Source organism: Ascaphus truei, chromosome 6, assembly GCF_040206685.1.
Source record: "Ascaphus truei isolate aAscTru1 chromosome 6, aAscTru1.hap1, whole genome shotgun sequence".
NCBI classification, from domain to species: domain Eukaryota; kingdom Metazoa; phylum Chordata; class Amphibia; order Anura; family Ascaphidae; genus Ascaphus; species Ascaphus truei.
This window is the reverse complement of record NC_134488.1, coordinates 5,057,837-5,078,478: the sequence shown is the minus strand read 5'-3', so window position 1 is coordinate 5,078,478 and position 20,642 is coordinate 5,057,837. Positions and strand designations below refer to the sequence as shown.

The following is a 20,642-nucleotide window of genomic DNA, read 5'->3' as shown; positions in this document are numbered from 1 at the left end:
GGTGAGAGAGACGTGCCATGCCCTGGTGAGAGAGACGTGCCATGCCCTGGTGAGAGAGACGTGCCCTGCCCTGGTGAGAGAGACGTACCATGCCCTGGTGAGAGAGACGTATCAGGCCTGTAACATCCACCTGTAAACACAAGGAGCACTGCGGCGTTGCTAAGCAACCGCCCCGATTGTCACCTATAGCCCTGCACTGTGACGCATCTCATCTCCTCACCGTTCAGAGCGGCGGGGAGAGCGGGGCACAGCCGGGCTGCGGTTTGGCGAGTGCTAGTACCGGCTGGGGAGCGCTCCGTCTGCGGGGCCGGGCGGTGCCTGGGGGAGGCGGGGGAAGCGGAGTGCAGGACAGGTGTCACTGTCACCAGAGACTGGGCGTGATAATAACCCAGGAGGGTGACCTGGCTGTGAGGCAGCTCCGAGGGCTTGGTTTACCGACTGGACCTGCAGCACCCGGTGCCAATCCGGTACCTGTCGTAGCTGGGTGGTGTGTGAGAGCCCCTCAGCGCCCGGCCGCAGTGGGAGTGGCCGGGGTGTCAGCCACCGCCCCGGGGGGAGGTGTCAGTGCCCTGCTCTGCTCAGCAGCTCCCGGAGATCCGGTCAGTGCTCTGCCTGTAGCCCAGGGAAGCACGCAGGTCCTGCGGCTTGGTCACACTCAGCACAGCGCTCCACATCCGCGGTACGGACCTGCAGCGAGCAGTACCGGGGACCGGATCAAGCGGACACGTGAGCCTCGCATCCCGGATTTATCACCACACCCACAGGCAGGCACGTGGGAGAAGAGAGCTGCCGGGAGCCCCGAGCCCATCCTGCGGCATCAGGTCAGAGCTCAGCCTGCAACCCCCATCTTCCCTCCCCTCTATCCCCCCTTCCCTCTATCTTCCCTCCCCTCTATCCATGAGATCCCGGTCTGATCATTCATTTCACAGGGATCTGGCAGGATTCAGGGGGCCTCCTGTTTGAACAAGCACATTATTAGCCGGTCCTGATCGTGCAATACTTTGCACACAAACCAAGTGGGTGATTCCCATACATAATATATAAATAGGAAGACTGGCCAAGCCTATGCGTAGCAATTGCAGATTCATTTTTTTTTTTGCTTCTTGAAAGGAAGGGTAAGCACGTGCCCCCATTTGAAATGAAAATGCTGCGCTGTATAAATAGGCTGAGAATATTTATACATTGTGGGTGACCAAAGTTGAATCTTTTCAGAGAATACAGCAGGCCCCCAATCTACGGACTGTCCGTGTTGGCTGGGATCATGTTCAAAGCGCTGAGCGCGCGGTGCTTGCCGCTTTTAATGACATAAATGTATATGTGCAAGTCCCCGCTCACGCGGTGTGCTTGTGCGCAGGCATGCTCACTCACTCAAACTTAGCACTTGAGTAAACAAAAAAATGTAAGTTTTAAACGAGCTCAACTTGCCCGCAACGCCCCCCCCCCGCTCGCTTGTGAAATAGCCAGGACACCCGGCGCGCATGCTTGGAGAGCTGGTGATGTCACCGCTGTCGAGCATGAGCGCCGTCAGCGCCAATGGGGCCGCTAGCACTGAGCACACTGAGCGGGCGGCGGTTACATACATATATAGCTATGTAAGTCACTGCTCACGCTGTGCGCACGCTCCTGCATGTGCACCCGCGCTCAACGCTTAAGTAAACAAAAACTATACCACGTGCTCAACTACCCGCAATGCCCCACTCCCGCGTGCGCCAGCGGGGACTCAGCCTAAGTCACAGTAACTACCAACACTGAAATTCTTTTCAAGGGGGGGAATGGTCCATGTGTGGAAATTGGTACAGATGGTTGGAAGTGTTCAGTTGTATTTTGTACAGGCATACCCCCGGTTTAAGGACTCTCATTTTAAGTACACTCGCGAGTAAGGACATATCACCCAATAGGCAAACGGCAGCTCGCGCATACGACTGTCGGCACGTCCTGAACAGCAATACCAGCTCCCTACCTGTACCGAAGCTGTGTGCTCAGTTATGCACGTATATGACGATTGCAGTGCAGTATATGCATCGATAAGTGGAAAAAAGTAGTGCTTCACTTTAAGCTTTATGTGCATGCGCTGGTCCCATTGCGTATGTTAATGCGGGGTATGCCCGTATTTAGTAGCATTAAAACAAAACTTTGACAGTTGGGGTAGTAAATCCATTGGAATGGATGGGAATTGGTGTTTCTTTACTTGTTCACGCTTAGTACAGTATTGAGAACTTGGTTGTGTGGGTGTTTCACCCTTTCGCTTATCTGAGGGTCATATGCAGAAAATGGTTCTAGAGCTTGATGTGAGTTTCTTTTGATAATTCTTTGGGATCTCATAGTTTCAATCAACAAAAATGCATGAAACATTTAACCTATTTCTGGTTCTGCCATAGTCTCAGTCTTCTGAAGATGGTTTAAGACTGCAAATGTATTTTGATCGAAATGTAAACATGAGCACATTTTAGGTTTTAGATTATATTCAATGTATTGTGTTGGCATATAGAATTTTTTTTTTTTCAGAAATCCTAATCTAAATAGGATTTCTTGGGTAAACCTCTTAATTTCTCAGGCTTAAATGGCTTCCTACTAGAAGGTTTAAATGGAGACGTTGCCTTATACATGGAAACGATTAGTAGTTTTATTTCATCCATCCTTCACCCAGAAACAAAATGTAAATTTCTTTAAAGCCAAATATGGCCATGTGTTTTTTTTTTTTTTTCTTCAATATCAAATATTTGGTTTCTATGTTAATAATAGAAGTAATTATTTTCCCCTCTCCTTAGGCAATAATTGGGTTAGAGTAATGGTGATCTTTTTTTCAGTTCCTCTTCCCGCCAGGCTTTGAAATTCACCATACTGTGGAGAGCACCTTTCACAGCCCAAATGCAGCAGTCCTTTTTAGGAGTACTTGTATCCTACATATGTATATGATGCAATATTACACTACACAGTTTCTTTTAGCCCTTGGAGTGGCAATGGTGTTTTGTTCCTGATTTTAATGGACATTTTCGAGTTGTTGTTGCTAGCAATGTTTAGGCCACACTAATAATTATCATAATATAAACCTAGACAAATTGTGCCTTTGCCAAATAATGTACATTGTTAGTATAATAATCTGTGGTTTAATGTTATTTTCCAACATACTGCAGACATTTCAGTTCAAATGCATTAAACAAATAGACAAGAGACAATCTTTTGTTCAGTGTCATACACAAAATGTCTATATCTATATTATGATGTTCACCACCCTTAAAGATACCAGAACATCTAAGGCCCAGATCCACAAAAGGAATGCTAAGCTTTAGCACGCCTTTATTTCCGTTCATATGAATGACAGTAAAGATGTGCTAAAGTTTGGCACCCTTTTGTGGATCTGGCACTTAAAGTATTATTTGTTTTTAAAAAATAATTTTGCTTTAGCGGTATAGAAGTACTGAAATTGTGATAAGCACACCCAACTGTGAAAATAAAAATGTGTTCCTGAAATTGGCCTGGCATAAACATTTAATAAAAACCTATTTAATTAATGCATTCATTTTTGTAAACTGGGCTCTTATTGCAGTGCCCCTTGCCTATCTCTGGAGCTACAGCACTTTGTAGGAACGTCACATACATTCCGCCCTCAGGTGCTGCCATGTTATATGTCCATGGAGGAAAATTGTGGAATTTGGGGTCTAAACCCACTCAAGATTGAAAAAGAGGGAACTCCCACATTCCAAGTCCAGATGGGGATACGTCTCTAAACCACCCAGTTCCTGGGGAAACCTCCTTGTTCTACCCCACACAGTTGCAGCCAAACATTGAGATATACAGTATAAACTGCAGGAAGAACAATTTCTCGGAAGGACTCGAACTAATAGCTTAAGACTGATGACCTCTCTCTCTTAATTTTAAAGGGCGGCATCCCTCTCGAACCTTTCATTATTTTGGGATATAATCTTTCCTTGATTACATTTTGCAGTACCACGTCTAAGTCGGTGAGTACCATGACAGGCAGCACTCAGTGGGTTAATCGTACAATACAGGAATATGCCCTTTCCAATTGTATGCACGTGGTGCAGATGATTAATATGCATTAAGCATGATTTTTCTTTTTATTCAAAAGCTACAGCAGAAAAAGCAATCGGAGGAGTGGGGGCATTAGAATATGACCTTGTGAAATGTTATGATTATGGGCTTGATAAGCCCTTGACCTGTGAAGATGTAATAAATCAGTAGAAAAGACATGTTCCCTGTATGGTGCACATTGCGTTCATTTTGAGTTAACTCCTTTACAGACAGACCTGCAGCACAATGTAGGGATGCACTTGAGAACTTGCAAATGTACAGTATTGCAGATCTTCTCTGGTACTGTTTGTAAGCACTACTGCAACATATGGTTAGAGAGGCTTGTATGACATAGAAAAAGGATTTACAAGGTTTATATTGCCTGTAACAGAGCAAGCAATTCAACAATAATGGAAATTGGGTTTCCTGTTTGGGATTAGCAAATCATTGTTTAAAAAAAACAATAAAAAGTACATGTTTTCTCTGTTATGGCATTTAACCCTCTACGGAGAGAGAGGCTTTAAGTGTTTTGCAAGACCTATTTGGAAAGAAGTACTTTAACAATAGCATCTTTTGAAGGACTGGCTTGGTGAGTAAACGAGTTTGAAGCAGGGGAACCTGGTTCAATTCCCGGTGTGGGCTCCTTGTGACCTTGGGCAAGTCACTTTATCTCCCTGTGCCTCAGGCACCAAAAAAATACATAGATTGTAAGCTCTATGGGGCAGGGACTGTCTGCAAAATGTCTCTGTAAAGTGCTAGGTAAAACTAGCAGCGCTATACAAGAACAAACTATTATTATAACCGTTATTATATTGGTTCTAAATGGTGAAATCGTGCACTGAAAAGTATGAGTGCTGTCAAGCAAACCCTCTTCCACATTCAAAATACTGCTATATTCTAACTGAAAATACTTAGCTACAGCTCAACCCCGTTATAGCGCGATCCGTTACAGCGCGATCCGTTACAGCGCGAATCCGCTTATAACGCGATGTAAGGGTGGCTCCCAATTGCCGTATTTATGAATCCTACACAACACGATTATTGGTATCTTTAAATACTTTATTGTACAATGCATACAATTGTACATTATTTCTAACGTGATCCGCTTTATAACACGATGTGATTCTTTGGACCCCAAGCACAGCGCTATAAGGGGGTTGAGCTGTACTTCTTGAGTGATAATAATATTTCCATGTCTTGGCTCATTTATAATTTATTCCGTTTACATGTGTTTACTCTGTTCATCAGCCTTTACTGATAATGTCCTAGGCTGTTTTTCCACATTATTATTATAAAAATGTAATTTCCTGTTAATGTTTGGTGCTCTACTAAAAAGAGCAATTGCCTATAATTTTTAGAATCACACCCACACATTCTGTGCTGAGTAATAGCCCTGATATAAGATTGCACTCTCACACGTTTACGGTTACAGTGATTAATCTCTTAATTGCAAGACGGGTGGGCAATGCTTTGCAAAAAAATAAATAAAATTAAAGTCTGCACTGATTGAAAAAAAAAATAGTTTGTTGTAAAATACGGTAAAAGTTCACAGTAGTCTAATTTTAAAGATTATGTAAAAAGATAACTGTGGCGCTCACAGAATATATATATTATCCACAATGTTCGTGTGATAGACAAATGACCAAATGCAATTAAACAAGAGATAAAACCAGAAATAAGGATTCATATACTGGCCCCTCTGTTGGTATGCTTTAAGACCAAATTGAGGATCTTCCCTGGATACTTATTGGGCAGTGGAATTGGAGTGTTTGTTGTCAGCGCAAGGAGATGTCCTGTATATGCAATGATACGTAAAATAATGAATACCATATATGTGGCTGAATCTATTCACACATACATAAACACATGAGACATAGGTAATGTGGGGGAAGGTATGGGATGCAATTTAATAAACAGCTACTCTCACGGCCATGTGTGAGTGAGAATCACAACACAGTTATCTTTAGACAGCTAGGCACCTAGTGTCTCTCCTCGGTGGCATGTGTATGAAATACCCTCTGTATCTTGAAGGTGAGCTTGCACCTCTCCCGTGACCCGGTTGGGATGACAATCATAGGCATTGTATAAGAAAAAAGTGCTTTATTGTAACAACAAACATAAATGTAGTGACTCGCATATAAAAAAGGCAGCTGCAGCTCTCTTGTAGCCCTTTCTGGTCGTTGGCTGCAGGATGCTCCCACTTCTGCGTCCGTCGGTGGGCCTGCTCGTCTGAGACCTTTCTGTGCTACGATGGCTGTTTAGGATCCTGGTGATGCACGTCAGACAGGAACAACGCATTTCGTACGTGAGTTCTTCGTCAGTTTCCGCTGTTTATTATATTGCATCCCATACCTTCCCCTACATTACCTATGTCTCATGTGTTTATGTATGTGTGAATAGACTCAGCCACATATATGGTATTCATTATTTTAATTTTAAAGACTATCCATAAAAGTCCTCTATTGCTGAAAGCTATTTTAGCTTCATGGTCGTCGTCCCCGTCCCCCCTCCTTCTTTTTTTCTGAGATACCTATCATTTTAGTTGCAAGTTTTTTAGCTCCGATTTGGGAATTTAAAATGGACACCAAATCCTGCGGGCCAATTAAAAGCCACAATGGACAATGTTGTGGCTCCATTTTGGATGACTGCGGGTGCCGTCTTTGAAAAGCCATGAAGTAAACCTGCAACTAAAATGGGAAGTATCTCAGGAACCCAGAGCTAAATATGCTGATCTGCACTTGTTTAAAATCCGTAAAAATATCGGGATTGCTGCTTTAAGGTGCCGTGAGGTGTTTTACGGAATAGAATTGATAAATGGTGGGCCAGAGTTTATGTAATGAGAATAAAAACGGTTTATTGGAAGTTCTTTTTGTGTTTGTATTTGCAGAAAATATATATCAGGGATTGAACTTTTTATTGACCCTCCATTGCTTTGTGATCTTACTGTGACGAAGATACCTTCTGGTGCTGGACACTTTGCAGCCTATTGACTTGAATGGCCTGTAATTTGTCTTCTAGTGTTGGCAAGACACTGTTCAGGAAGTATTGTCCCTCGTCTTTTACAGCAAGATGCATGTACAGTAGCTCTACATTGTAAAACTGCTGCATGTTTAATCAATTAGGAAATGCCCCTTATGTCTGTGTATAATATAACATTGCTGAGCTGCAGTCAGCAAAATGAGCAGGAATAAACGTATCCAAGAGATTTGTCTCAATTATGTGAAACCTGCTAAACAAGTTTTATGGATTTGACTATTTATTCATGACTTCTAATACTGACTCTTTGGCATAGCCCCCTGGCTTTGCACTGTTTTGTTAGTACGTTAACTTATACAGTGTCTTGAGACAGACATGTTTAGACAAGCAAACATTATTCATTTTCTGTGGTATGTTTTTTTTTATTTATTATTATTATTAATATTATTACTAAGGAATTATTGACATTATGGGAGTGTGCTTAAAGACGTGAATAATTGCCTGTCTGAGCTTTCCATGTATGAAAATGTATAGTATAGATAATCGACATCATATTTCCAGTTGTCCTGTCTTTAAATATCAGTATTTATCCAGAATGTTTGAATAACTAAAATTAAGTTAATGTTTAAGTTATTATTATTAGTAATAATAATAATAATAATAATAATATTATTATGATTACATCTTTTATTGTTTACCCATGGCAGCTTTTTCGATTCCTTTTTTTCTTTGTACCTGCAATGTTTTAAACTGTGTGATACATAGGCAGCAAGAACTTGTTCTGAATGCAGTGTGTGTCATGTATTTGAACTTGCGCCTTTATTCGGTTGCAGTAGCTTTGTACTCTAGCCTTTGATTTGCGTTTAACACAGTCATTGCAGGGAGAGCATGCAATAAGTTCATGTCCCTTGAGACCTGATTGAGATATTTATTTTTTCATGTTTATTTTATATCCCATTGAGACTGCAGCTGGGAGATAACGATCATGTAAAAGGATCTCTTCTATGGGACTGAATACTGATCTCTGGATAGGTCATGCAGAATAGCAGGAGTTTAATCTGCACATTTAAATATTTAACATGTATTTTTTTTGTTTTTTTATAAACTTTTTAAAATATTAATTTTAAATCACATTTGCAAGTGTCTACTCATTCCGTGTGTGCGTGCGCATGTGTGTTACGGGATACCCAGTTTTTCTTCCGACCCAAGGTCTATTGAGATGATGCTATGGGATCTATTTACTAAAGTATCTTGATTGCAATTAACATCAGAAAGTGGGGGTACCCAATGCTCTCCTAATCATGATAATAACTAATGTGGTAGATAGGTGCACAAGGGATAGCTTTATGTATACAGATAAAGGTTGGAGAAATCAACCCAAAAGACACTCTGGCGATATATCTGTCTATGTACCAAACAGCTACACATTGGCTATACGGTGGTAATTACCATTAGATTGCAGATTTTGAGCAATCTAGAGACTTGCCTGTCAGCATTTGACTACTATCGGTACCACACTATATATTTACCCACTAGGGTTAAACAGGATTTAATAGCCCTTACAAGGGAAAGTGGGGTATATGTCTGTTATTAGCTCTCCTTATTTTAATTGTTTTTATATGTATGTGTGTATTCCTATTGTTGTTTAGATATACCTCATAAAAGATTTTATATTGGTTACTGGAGTGGCTATATGGGATACGATTATCCCATGGATTGAATATTTCCGGCCACCACACTAGATTTAAATATATGGATCATAATGAGTGCAGCCAGGTGTTTTTTGGGTTGATTTCTCCAACCTTTATCTGTTTGCAATTAACATCACCTGATCTTAATAAAGAAACATTTGGATTTCTTTTTCCTTTGCAAAAGAGTTGAACCAGATTTATCAGCCAGGCGATTTAAGAAGATAACCTTCTGTTTTCTATCTTATTATGCAGATAGGTGCACACAAAACCAGTGCGTGTCATACGGACACAACATTTTCAAGAATGCTTTTTAAACGTGACATCAAAAAGCAAGAGCACCGTGCCTATACACATCGTTCTAAGGCTGCGTCCATAGACACTGCAGCCGTGCAGAGGCTGAGGGAAAGCGGGTGCTTTCGTGGCCTTAGTATGCGCGCCACCCGGGTGCGTGTCTATGGGCGGGTCAGTGACGTCACGGAGCTGGTTCGCCCTCATAGGGCGGCCACGTCAGCGGTTCGCCCAATTGTGCGAGAAATCAGTTTTGGCTGATTTCACGCGCATCGTGCACCCCCTGCTGCCTCCGCACGCACGCTGTATAGACGCGGTCACTGCCTTTAGGCAGTCTGATCGCTCAGAGCGGTCTGCCCCTCTATGGACGCAGATTAAAGGGACAACACATATAGAGCTGTAATTATCTCATAACGAAATATATGTAATGAGTTGGGGATCGATTCTATAGAAAACTTGGACAACCTAAAAAACTTTTTTAAACTTCTCCTGAAAATATTTGTAATTGATGTCCGTTAAGCTTTTGATACTTAATTTGTTCCCTTATCCTCTACTTTGTCTTACTGCATTTTAAATACGTTTTTATGTTTACTTTAAATGTATGTATATTTCAGATGACGTTTGTTAATATTACACAAAAACTTTGTGTGGTTTAAAAAAAATTTTTTTTATTGTATTGGCTAATTTTTATATATTTGTTTGTCAGTTTCTTTATTTCCCTGAGTGTTCCTGTATGAAAAATACATTGATAAAAATATCAGTCAGTCAATACTGTAGCCCTGTACATGCATTACCCACTTGTAGCTGCTGGCATTGAAAAATCAGTACAGGAAAAAGCTGAATATTCTTTATTTTTCCTTCAATGCTCAGAAAAAACACACAGACTGATCTTCCTGTTGCCTTTTTGATCCTGCCCTTTTAATTGTCTAATATGTTTCCGCAATGAATTTATCAAATAAAATTCTTGCATTTCGAGAGCACTTTTCAGCACCGTTTACTGCAGCAGTTAATGTGGGAAACTAGTTCTGATTGTTGGACTCTTCTCCCTGTATTTTTTTTCTTCTTCCATTCTTTGCATAGAATGAATAAAGCTCTTGGCTAAGTGCTGTCAAACGTGACCTCACTGCTCTTCAAACCCATTGTTGTTCTCCATTCCCCCTGCTGGTATATCGGCTTTCTCTTTCAAACGGTTGTCTAGGTCGCTTTTCACTTTCCTGAAATTAAATACATGGAGAGAGATCCAAGTCAAATCATTGGACAGGAAATGTGTGGCTGCTTGTGGGGAAGACAAGTCACCTTCTTTGCTTGATCTGAATTCGTACAGTAAAACAGCACTTTGGACAGAGGCACGATGATAGGGTGCAGGTGATGAATTTCACACGGGTCTGCAGAGTACACAATGATTACTGTGGATAATGCTCCTCAGCAGTAATCTTTTTAGTAAGGTACTGTAATATGGGCACAATTACAGATAGATGTATTTACGTTCTGAACAGGTGGATGTAGTTCCAGCCTCACACATATAAGAATCAAACACTTTGAAAAATATCTACAGTATCTCATTTAATTGCCTTTTAAATCATAAGGCCTCGTTCAGGGTGCAGGCTTCGGAGGGAGGGCGTGCTGCTGTGCGAGCTGCCGTGGGACACAAAGTATTCAAATTGAATACTGGTTGTCAGGGTAGCAGCTGCCTTGTCCCCCGAAGCCCGGAGTTGACGCTGGCTACAGTTTCAATAAACAAAAAATTTGTTTTTTGAAGCTGCAGCAGCGTCACTGGGACCTCGGCAGCCATTGAAATCATTCTTGAGAATGATTTCAAGACTGCAGCCTCGATCCCTAACCTCACGTCTGTAGCCCCGCCCCCTCCTCAACTCCTGAAAACGTCTGCTGGGGATGAACACACATCGCCCAGCAGACTGCCGCCCGCCCTCCCTCCAACTCCTGCCTCTGGCACCCTGAACGAGGCCTAACAGTAAACAAAGAAGCACCAATGCACATCCATTATGACATACCATTTAGTTAAAGGAGCAATGGAAGCATTTCATTATCCTTCCCTTTTTTTATTTTTTATTAAATACAACTTTGAAGCAGGTGGTCTCCGGAGCTGAACCTCATTAATATCCGCTCCCGGGACCCCTGCTTTGAAGATACTTGCCTCCACAGGGGGTGCCGGTATCCTTGCAGTTTTCTGCAGTTCCCAGCTTCCTGGTCACATGGGCCAATAGGAAGCTGCACCGGATTACGTCACAGCTTCCCATTGGACCGCAGGCCCGGTAGCTTTGGAAAGCAGCCATATAGTGAACCCTAGAGTGGCTACCAGCACCCCCTAAGGAGGGAATACCTCCGAAAGCAGGGAGTTCCCGGATCTGAAATGAATGGGGTTCCGCTCCGGAGACCCCCTGCTTCATTCCTGTATTTAAATAAATAAGGCATAGAGAGAAGAGAAAATAAATAGCATGCGATGCGTGATGTATAATAACTTCAATATTAACTTTATTTGACATAGCGCTTTTCTCCCATTGGAACTCAAAGCGCTTCACAATTACAGCTTAGCGTGCGATATGCAGTGCATAGGAGCTTTTACAGACAGGAGCTAAGCGTAAATTATGTATTGCACATATATGTAGTAGTGCTAGATCCACAAAACTCAATTTAAATCAGGCATAACAGCGTGATGTTACCTAAAATAGGAACAGACATGAGTTGACATGATATCCTGAAAGCTAATTAGATCCAAAAACAATGCCTGAACTCCACCTCCTTTGCATAAGCTTAACATCACGTTATTGAAGCATGTAACGGGTATTCCCCCCCCCAATCGCAGATATAGTGTGGGGTGCAAGGAACATACGGTGTTACCATAGGTGTGGTGCATTACCTGTTGGCTCGCAGGAGGGCTGAGCTTCCGCCACGGGGAACCTGGGGCAATTATACTAGGGGTAACCACTTACTCAATTCAGCGCCTCCACCTGCGATGGCTCCCACCAGAGGGGGAGTGGTTCCTCGCAGGACAATCACAACAATCAATACTCATACACAGATATATAATAACTAATACTATTTACTTAGGTTAGAACAGAATATAACACATCATGACAGGTATCACATAACCGGTGTCCCTCTCACGAGGAGACACTAACTGCGACGTCCAGCAGGACGCTTCCCCAACACCAGGTGATCCCACCCAGTGTCCAAAGAACCCCACCCAATGTCCCGCACTCTTGCAGACAGAGTCAATGGGTGACTGCGCAGTCACTATTAAACTAAGGGCCCGTTGGTGCACTTGTGTAGTAGATAGTACCTGCCGAGCACTCCCGTGCTCGGATCTCCAACTGGCTTCACAAAGGATCCGTCGTGTGATGGTTCCGTCTGATCCTACACCGGACTCCTTTGTACGCGGACCGCCAGGGCGGTCTCACTCTGGAATAGTCTCTGTGGACCTCAACGTGGGTCCGAACCGCTTCACAGGAACCGCAGCGTCCGCTGAGTCCCTAACTAACACTTGGCTCTAACGTGACAGGAACCCTAACCTAGGGCCTGTCCCTGTAGTACAGCAACCTAAAGTGGCTTTGGGGAAAACTCCTAGGGGCCTAACAGGGGTTAATGACCTGCCCCACTCCCCTAACTCTTCCCAGCCCTTACTGTACTTATTAATGCCTAACGAGTCCCAGCGCCTACAGCAGCAAGCTGTAGCTCACTGGATGCTGCAGCCAACGTGCTGCGCAACAAGGTGCCTGCCTGTCAGACCTCACAGCACTAACAGCCGTGACTCTGACAATGCAGCACTCTATGCTAAGGGCAGCGTCCCTATCTTGGGCCTCCCTAAGCATTTACCCACTAAGCTAGTGGGGAGTTGGGGCCTACCTGGGGTGTGGGTACCTATACGGGGCAGGAGCTGCACTCGCTCCCCGCACCCTTCCTTCCCTCACAGCTCCCTGACTCCAACTGACAAACCTGAGTGACAGGGTCCCTTAACCTAGGGCAGTCCCTGGCAACACTCACTATATTGGGGTACTTAGCTATCTCGGGCCCTGGGGGTGCTGGCCTAGTACAGGGAGTTCCTGACTCCCTGAACCCTACCTCCTTCCCTTGGCTGCTCCTGGCTCTGACTGACTAGCTTGCTGCAACTGACAAAAACCCTGTCTGCACACAACATTGTTGCAACTCTGCAGCATGAGAATCTGCCAGCTCTATTGGCTTCAAGGCTGCCTGTGACAAGGGTGAAAGTGCAGTCCCCAGAGGCTGCTGGGAATTGTAGTCCTTGGCAAAGCTCTTTTCTATGGGGACCGCGTGCGCGATCTTTCTTGCGCATGGGCGAAGCTCGCGCCATAACCAAGAGGGCGGGGCCCGCCAGAAGTCGCCGTCCCCTTCCTCCACTGCCACAGGGGTAAGGCAGGGGGCAAAGGAAGATCAGGGGAACCGGGGGTGACCCCCTTACAAGCACAATGTTACATTATCTTCCAATAACGGGATGATGTTCCAGTCTTGATATTACTTATATCCAGATGCCAAAATAAGATTTTTGCTGAAGTAGAGAGCGATAGGGGAGGGAAATAATACTACGAAATAATGCTATGTTATTAAATCATACCTAATGATGGCGCTACACCCATCCAGACACTGAAATCCTAATTTCAGTGTCCCGATGGGAGAAACACTACATTTAGGCATAATGTAACATTGTGTTAATTAAATGCACACGTTGACCTTAACAACAGACTTTGGTTGAGATATATATATATATATATATATTCAGTGTTCGACAAACCTATACATCTGCACGCCCCGGGCAAGTGGATTTAACATCGTGGCGAGCTCCTATTGGCCCAAGCAGCACACGTGTGGTACTAGGTGGCGAGTAGATTTTTTTGTTCTGCGAGTAGATTTTTTGGTGATTTGTTGGCCACTGTGTGTGTGTGTGTGTGTGTGTGTGTGTGTGTGTGTGTGTGTGTGTGTGTGTGTGTGTGTGTGTGTGTGTGTATATATATATATATATATATATATATATATATATATATATATATATATATATATATATATATATATATATATATATATATATATATATATATATATATATATATATATATAGAACAAAAAATTGTGGCGCCAGAGTGGTACTAAAATCAACTATAAGTGAATCAACTGTAGTAATTAATATTATAGATAAAGTGCATATAGTTCTTAAAGTGTACCTAAACTTCAAATGTGCAATAAACGTGATACAGAAAAAATGATTATTTTACATAACACAACACCATAAGAATATATATTATAAATTGTAGAAAATATTACAAAAAGTGCAAAAAGTGCTTAAGAATAAAAAACATGAAAAAAATCAAAATCCAACCAGTCCTTCAATAGTCCGTCCATATTGGGAGGTATAGATGTTTACAAGGGGGTCTTCGGCTGCTCTCAAATGGAATAAACCACCTCCACAGATACCTACAAACAGAAAAAGAGAGAGAGAGCGCACGCCCCATAGCATAACACTGTATGTTTATTTAAAATAAGGGAAGGGATGGAAGGGGGGGGGGGGAATCGAACTCACAAGATTTAAAAATAAAACAGGCAGTTTGTGAATAATATCACCACCATGTGTTCTTCCCGCGCTGGGTATGGCCTCGTAATCGCGCTCTCAGTTTCCCTGACGCGTTTCGTCACCAATCGGCGACTTTCTCAAAGGGCTGATGAGAAAGTCGCCGATTGGTGACGAAACGCGTCAAGGAAACCGAGAGCGCGATTACGTCACGAAGACGCTGCGCACGCGCACGAGGCCATACCCAGCGCGGGAAGAACACAGCGGCCATCTCGGAAGTGGAGAGCTGAATTTGGGCAGCATATACACGGAGAAACGGCGTTCCTGGTATCCGGTTGGCGGCTATCCTGATCAGCGGTCGGGAAGTGACTTTGCCCAGCAGAACCGGATGGTGGTGATATTATTCACAAACTGCCTTTTATATTTTTAAATCTTGTGAGTTCGATTTCCCCCCCCCCCCCCCCTTCCATCCCTTCCCTTATTTTAAATAAACATACAGTGTTATGCTATGGGGCGTGCGCTCTCTCTCTTTTTCTGTTATATATATATATATATACATATATATATATATATGAGTAAAAAACGTGACAAAAACCCTCCACAGCAAAGCATATAGCAAATGTAAATATACTGTATGCTCATTTGCATGTCTTAGGCAGGTCTGCAACCCCGCCTTTCACCATTATCACCCAACACACAGCACTTCTACTGCAGCAAGGGATTCTGCTTCAAAAACCATTTTATACATGGTTCCCTATAGGCTTAAGCTTGCTGCATGGTCACAGCTTTGAGCACAGCCAGGGTTAAGATGCATACCCAGAAAACCACCCACAGACAGCTGTTTCGACCTTAATGGGTCTCATCAGTGTGGGGTTGGTTAACTGGCTATGCAATGAAGCAATGAGGATGGGGTTTACCATACATAAGCTTAAGCACTGATATAGAGATAGATATATATCTATCTCAAATGGAAATATTACTGTATGCTCATTTGCATGTCTTAGACAGGTCTGCAACCCCGCCTTTCACCATGATCACACAGCACTTCCACTGCAGCAAGGGATTCTGGGAAATGACATGCAAATAAGCACACAGTGTCGCCAGTGAGAGATATATATATATATAACTAATATATATATTATAATATAATATTATATATATATATATATATATATATATATATATATATATATATATATATATATATATATATATATATATATATATATATATATATATATATATATATATATATATATATATATATATATATAGTTAGTTGCTGAAACATTTAAGCTCCTAAATTATCTGTTCTTATTCATAAGTGAGTTAATGGAGATGTGACGGTCAGACTCCATAATTGTAATGTGTCTTACATATACATCTACTTCTGTTTTAATGTAATCTTCAAAATCTATTGGGCCCTATGAAAAAACAAAGACCGGAGCTCAAAAAAGGGTACGTGTTCAGTGCTTGAATCTGCTAAGAAAAACTGTTTGAGAATGTAATAATGAAGTATGTGATTGGCATGCAAGAAGGAACACTAGAGGTGCAGGATAAGTGGGACTGCACTAGACTGTTAATCCTTATAATTGAACATATAGCAAGCAAGCTGATATATTAGCAGGAAAGATTGAAAGCCTGCCACTGCTTCTGTTGTTGCCTGAGAGTTGGTCCTAGGTCCATACTTGAAAAGTTGTGCTAATGAAAATATTCCAAGGTTAAGGAGTGTGAATATTGTTGGACCTGAGATTCGAGCTCAAAACTGAGACCAGCTCTGCCAACCCTTTTAATGACTACTTTATTCCCTACTAGATTAACTTCCAGATATTCATTAACCTATTTATTTATAAAATGTTTTACCAGGAAGTAATACATTGAGAGTTACTTCTCGTTTTTCAAATATGTCCTGGGCACAGAGTTTTAACAAATACGGTCCTCGGTTATCCGACAGAATGCGTCCCGCAAATTGCCATCGGTTAACGGACCGTCGGAAAGTGGGTCTAATGTTAATTGGCAGCGGTGACCATCGGATACGCGAATTCAGCGTCGGACAATGCGTCTGGAGACTGCATTGTGGGGCGTCAGATAAAGCGTTCTTTGGTAAGCGGAACGTCGGTTACCGAAGACTATCTGTACATGGCTACAAATACATAGTTACAATGAGTGAAAAGAGTTATACAGTACATTATATACAAGACATTGCATGCACAGTTAGAGATAATATATATTATAGGCATATTTAACAGTTACATGCCAGATTAAAATGTGATATAGAAGAGATGAGACACTGCTCAAACCATAATGTCAAGTAATAGGAAATAAGCCTAGTGCACAGGGAAAAATAACAATAATAAGCAACAAAAAAGTGACAGGTCACAGCAAAATTTCAGATTAAAATGTGGACAGCTTTAGTTTTAAAAGAATTAGACTGGTGGCGGCTGTGAGAGTCTCCGTTAGACTGTTCCAGTTGTGAGGTGCACGGTAACGTATGCGAATCTGCTCTTCCTCTGCTCCATTTTATGATGCACTTTTTTTTTCAAGCGGTGCTAGGCTTTCAACATTCATTCATAAATACTGTCTGCACCCTTTTTTGTAGTCTTAGGAAGCAGTAGATAATTGTAGTACTTTATATTTTTGATGTCTGCAGTGTTATGATTCCTCCATAATCCTCTTAAATTCTGCTTCTTTGGGAGCAGCACAAACCTCTATTTTCTGTCCTACGTCCAGTATTTTACGGGATGTGTTGAGCATTGTTTTTAAAACGTGGAATCAGACTTTCTTAATTTGCAACGTGTTGCTAACCCCTCCAGCATTAAAAGGGTTAAAATATCCGGGCACTATTTTAACTCACTGATGATACTGGTTTACTTCTTGAAATAACTGGATACAAAATTTGTACTTGTCTTTGGAAATTATTTTGCACTAGTGATCTGTGTGTGTGATAGATATCTATCTCTACGGCATTAAATAAAAATAAGTTATTCAGCTGGAATGAGGTCATCAAAAGTAGCTGCATAAGCATTTTTTTTTTTTTTTGTCTAAAATGCTAGTTTTGTGTTTGCAGAGTTTTCTCTTTCCTTTAAAGACATTGTCCCGGGAGACCAGGCAATTTACACCTTTTTACCAGGATCATGCATTGAGCAATACAAGTTTATGAAATAAATTGTAAATGTATTCACGAGAAAATGCACAAACTAAAGCAAAAGGAGACACTTACTTGCGAATTGGGGTAATAACCTAGCCTCGCCTAGGTGCAGGGAATCCTAACCCTGATAACCGTTGCAAAAACAGGACAGAAAATATTCCAGGCAGCTTTTACTGAAGCAGCCCTTTCTTGCTGGAGACTTGAAACTGGAAACTTAGAATCTGAGAATCTTCGAGCCCTGCATGTCCCGAGACTTGCTCTGCTTTATTGTTGCAAAAATCAAATTTGTATACTTCATTACACTTATACAACAAAACGAACTATCTGATGGGTGTAGGGGTTTTTAATACTTCTGATTTTCATTCAAAAAATACTATAGCCCAATCCAAAGCGTGAGAAATTTTTCCGCAGCCACTCAGAGCTGATGATGTCAGAGACAGTGGGCGTGTTGAGCTAGCTTGAAAAAAAACGGGTGGGCGGGAAATATGAATCGGTCAATGGGAAATGTGCCCACCAGCAGCATCTTCTCCTCCCCTCCCCCCCCCCACAACTAACCCATTGTCAACTCCGCTAAGTCTGGTGGGGCAAATGGAAATGCAAAGAGCGTCCATTGATCCCAGGACGTGGATTCTTGAGTTCTTCCCTCCTGTACAAATGGTCTTGACACCTCAGACATCCTCTGGGTCTTTCATCTGAAAATGTCCTGCCAAACCTACTGGCACCAATTGGTAGCCCCAGTGGCCTGTCAGAGCATTGGTTCTGAAAGTCCCAGCTCATCTCTGTGCACAATGAAGAGGGATCTTCTGTGCTAGGGGGGAGAATGCTAAAAAGGTTGGAGGAGATTTTAAACTAGGATGGAGGGGGGAGGGGAATGAAACAGATAATTAACTAAATGGAATAGATGAGGATACAAGGTGGTATGGAGGTAGAATGGGGGCAAGTGCGAGTTTGACAAGCAGTGAGACACCCATAGTAAATACAGATAATACTAGAAAACTTCTAAAGACTAAACCAAGTGGGCGCAGAAAGGAAGGAGCAGATAAGATAGTACAGGCTGAAAAAAACCTTAAATGCATGCTTGCTAATGCAAGAAGCCTGACAGATAAAATGGGGGAGCTTGAATTAATAGCTGCAAGGGAGCAGTATGATATCATAGGCATTACTGAAACATGGTGGTATGAAACTCATGATTGGACAGTTAATTTAGAGGGTTATTCCCTTTTTCGGAAGGATCGAACAAATAGAAGGGGAGGGGGAGTATGTTTATATGTTAAACCGGATCTAAAACCTATTATAAGGGATGATGTTTATGAAGGGAATGATGAAAATGTAGAGACTTTGGGGATAGAAATTAGCAGTGGAGGTAAAAGTATTAAGAAAATGTTTGTGGAAATATGCTATAAACCACCAAATATCTGTGGGATTGAGGAAGCTAAAATACTTTTGCAAATGGAAAAGGCATCAAAACTGGGTCATGTTTGCATAATGGGGGATTTTAATTATCCAGACATAGACTGGGGCAATGATATTAGCATTACAACAAAAGGAAACAGGTTTTTGGGGGTGCTTAAAGAAAATTATATGACCCAAATTATTGAGGAACCAACCAGGAGAGGGGCAATACTGGATTTGGTCATATCAAACAATGTAGTAGTAATAACAAATATTCAAGTCCCGGAACATTTGAGCAACAGTGATCATAACATGGACTCTTTTCAAATAAATGATCAAAAAATAGGTTTCTTGGGTTCAACAAAGACCTTAAACTTTAGTAAGGCAGATTTTAATAAACTGAGGTCTAATCTAGTAGTAATACAATGGGATGATATTTTTGCAGGGAAAAATGTAGAAGATAAATGGGCAGTCTTTAAAACATTGTTAGAAAAGCACACTTATCAGTGTATACCCTTGGGTAATAAGTATAAAATAAATAAGTCAAAACCAATGTAGCTAAATAAACAGGTAGGGGAGGAAATGGACAAGAAGAGGAAGGCATTTAGATTCTTTAAGTCAGAAGGGACGGAGACATCGTATCAGAATTATAAGGAATGTAACAAAAATTGCAAAAGGGCAAACAAATTAGCAAAAATGGATAATGAAAAAAGGATTGCAATAGAAAGTAAGGTCAACCCTAAAATGTTCTTTAAGTACCTTAATAACAAAAAAATGAGAAAAGAAAATATAGGACCCTTTCAGTGTGAGATGGGTAGGCAGATTATTGGAGAAAAGGAAAAAGCTGAGGTATTAAATAAATTCTGTGTTTACCAGGGAAGAATCAAGTTCAATAGTAGTGCCGCAGGAGGAAGCCACGACCTTCATGTTAATGAACAATTGGTAACTGAGGAAGATGTTCATAAGCGACTTGAAAAAATTAAAGTAAATAAGGCACCTGGCCCCGATGGCATACATCCAAGAGTTCTCAAGGAGTTAAGCTCAGTAATAGCCAAACCATTATATTTAATATTCAAGGACTCCTTTTTCACAGGCTCAGTACCACAAGATTGGCGTAAAGCAGATGTGGTGCCTATATTTAAAAAGGGAGCTAGATCACAACTGGGAAATTACAGACCTGTAAGCCTGACTTCAATAGTAGGGAAACTACTTGAAGGTTTAATACGGGATAATATTCAGGAATACCTAATGGAAAACAAAATTATTAGTTATAGTCAGCATGGATTTATGAAGGATAGATCTTGCCAAACTAACCTTATTTGTTTCTTTTGAGGAGGTAAGTAGGAATTTAGACCAGGGTAATGCAGTTGATGTGGTCTACTTAGATTTTGCAAAGGCTTTTGATACGGTTTCACACGAGGTTCGTGTACAAAATAAAGAAAATTGGACTCGGTAATAATATATGCACCTGGATTGAAAACTGGTTAAAGGACAGACAACAGAGGGTTGTCATAAATGGAACTTTTTCAGGTTGGGCTAAAGTCGTGAGTGGAGTACCTCAGGGATCGGTACTGGG

The 20,642-nt window shown here is 41.7% G+C and overlaps 1 protein-coding gene across 2 annotated transcripts in view; it reads left to right on the top strand.

The window, feature by feature from the left end:
* Positions 1 to 332: 332 nt before the first annotated feature.
* ARHGAP32 (Rho GTPase activating protein 32) overlaps positions 333 to 20,642 on the top strand; it is a 516,520-nt gene continuing 496,210 nt past the window's right edge. Inside the window, exon 1 of one of the 2 annotated variants that reach the window (XM_075603325.1) lies at positions 333 to 821. The gene's annotated coding sequence lies outside the window, so the exon portion shown is untranslated. The remainder of the gene's footprint in view (positions 822 to 20,642) is intronic. The other variant, XM_075603322.1, reaches the window with a different exon arrangement.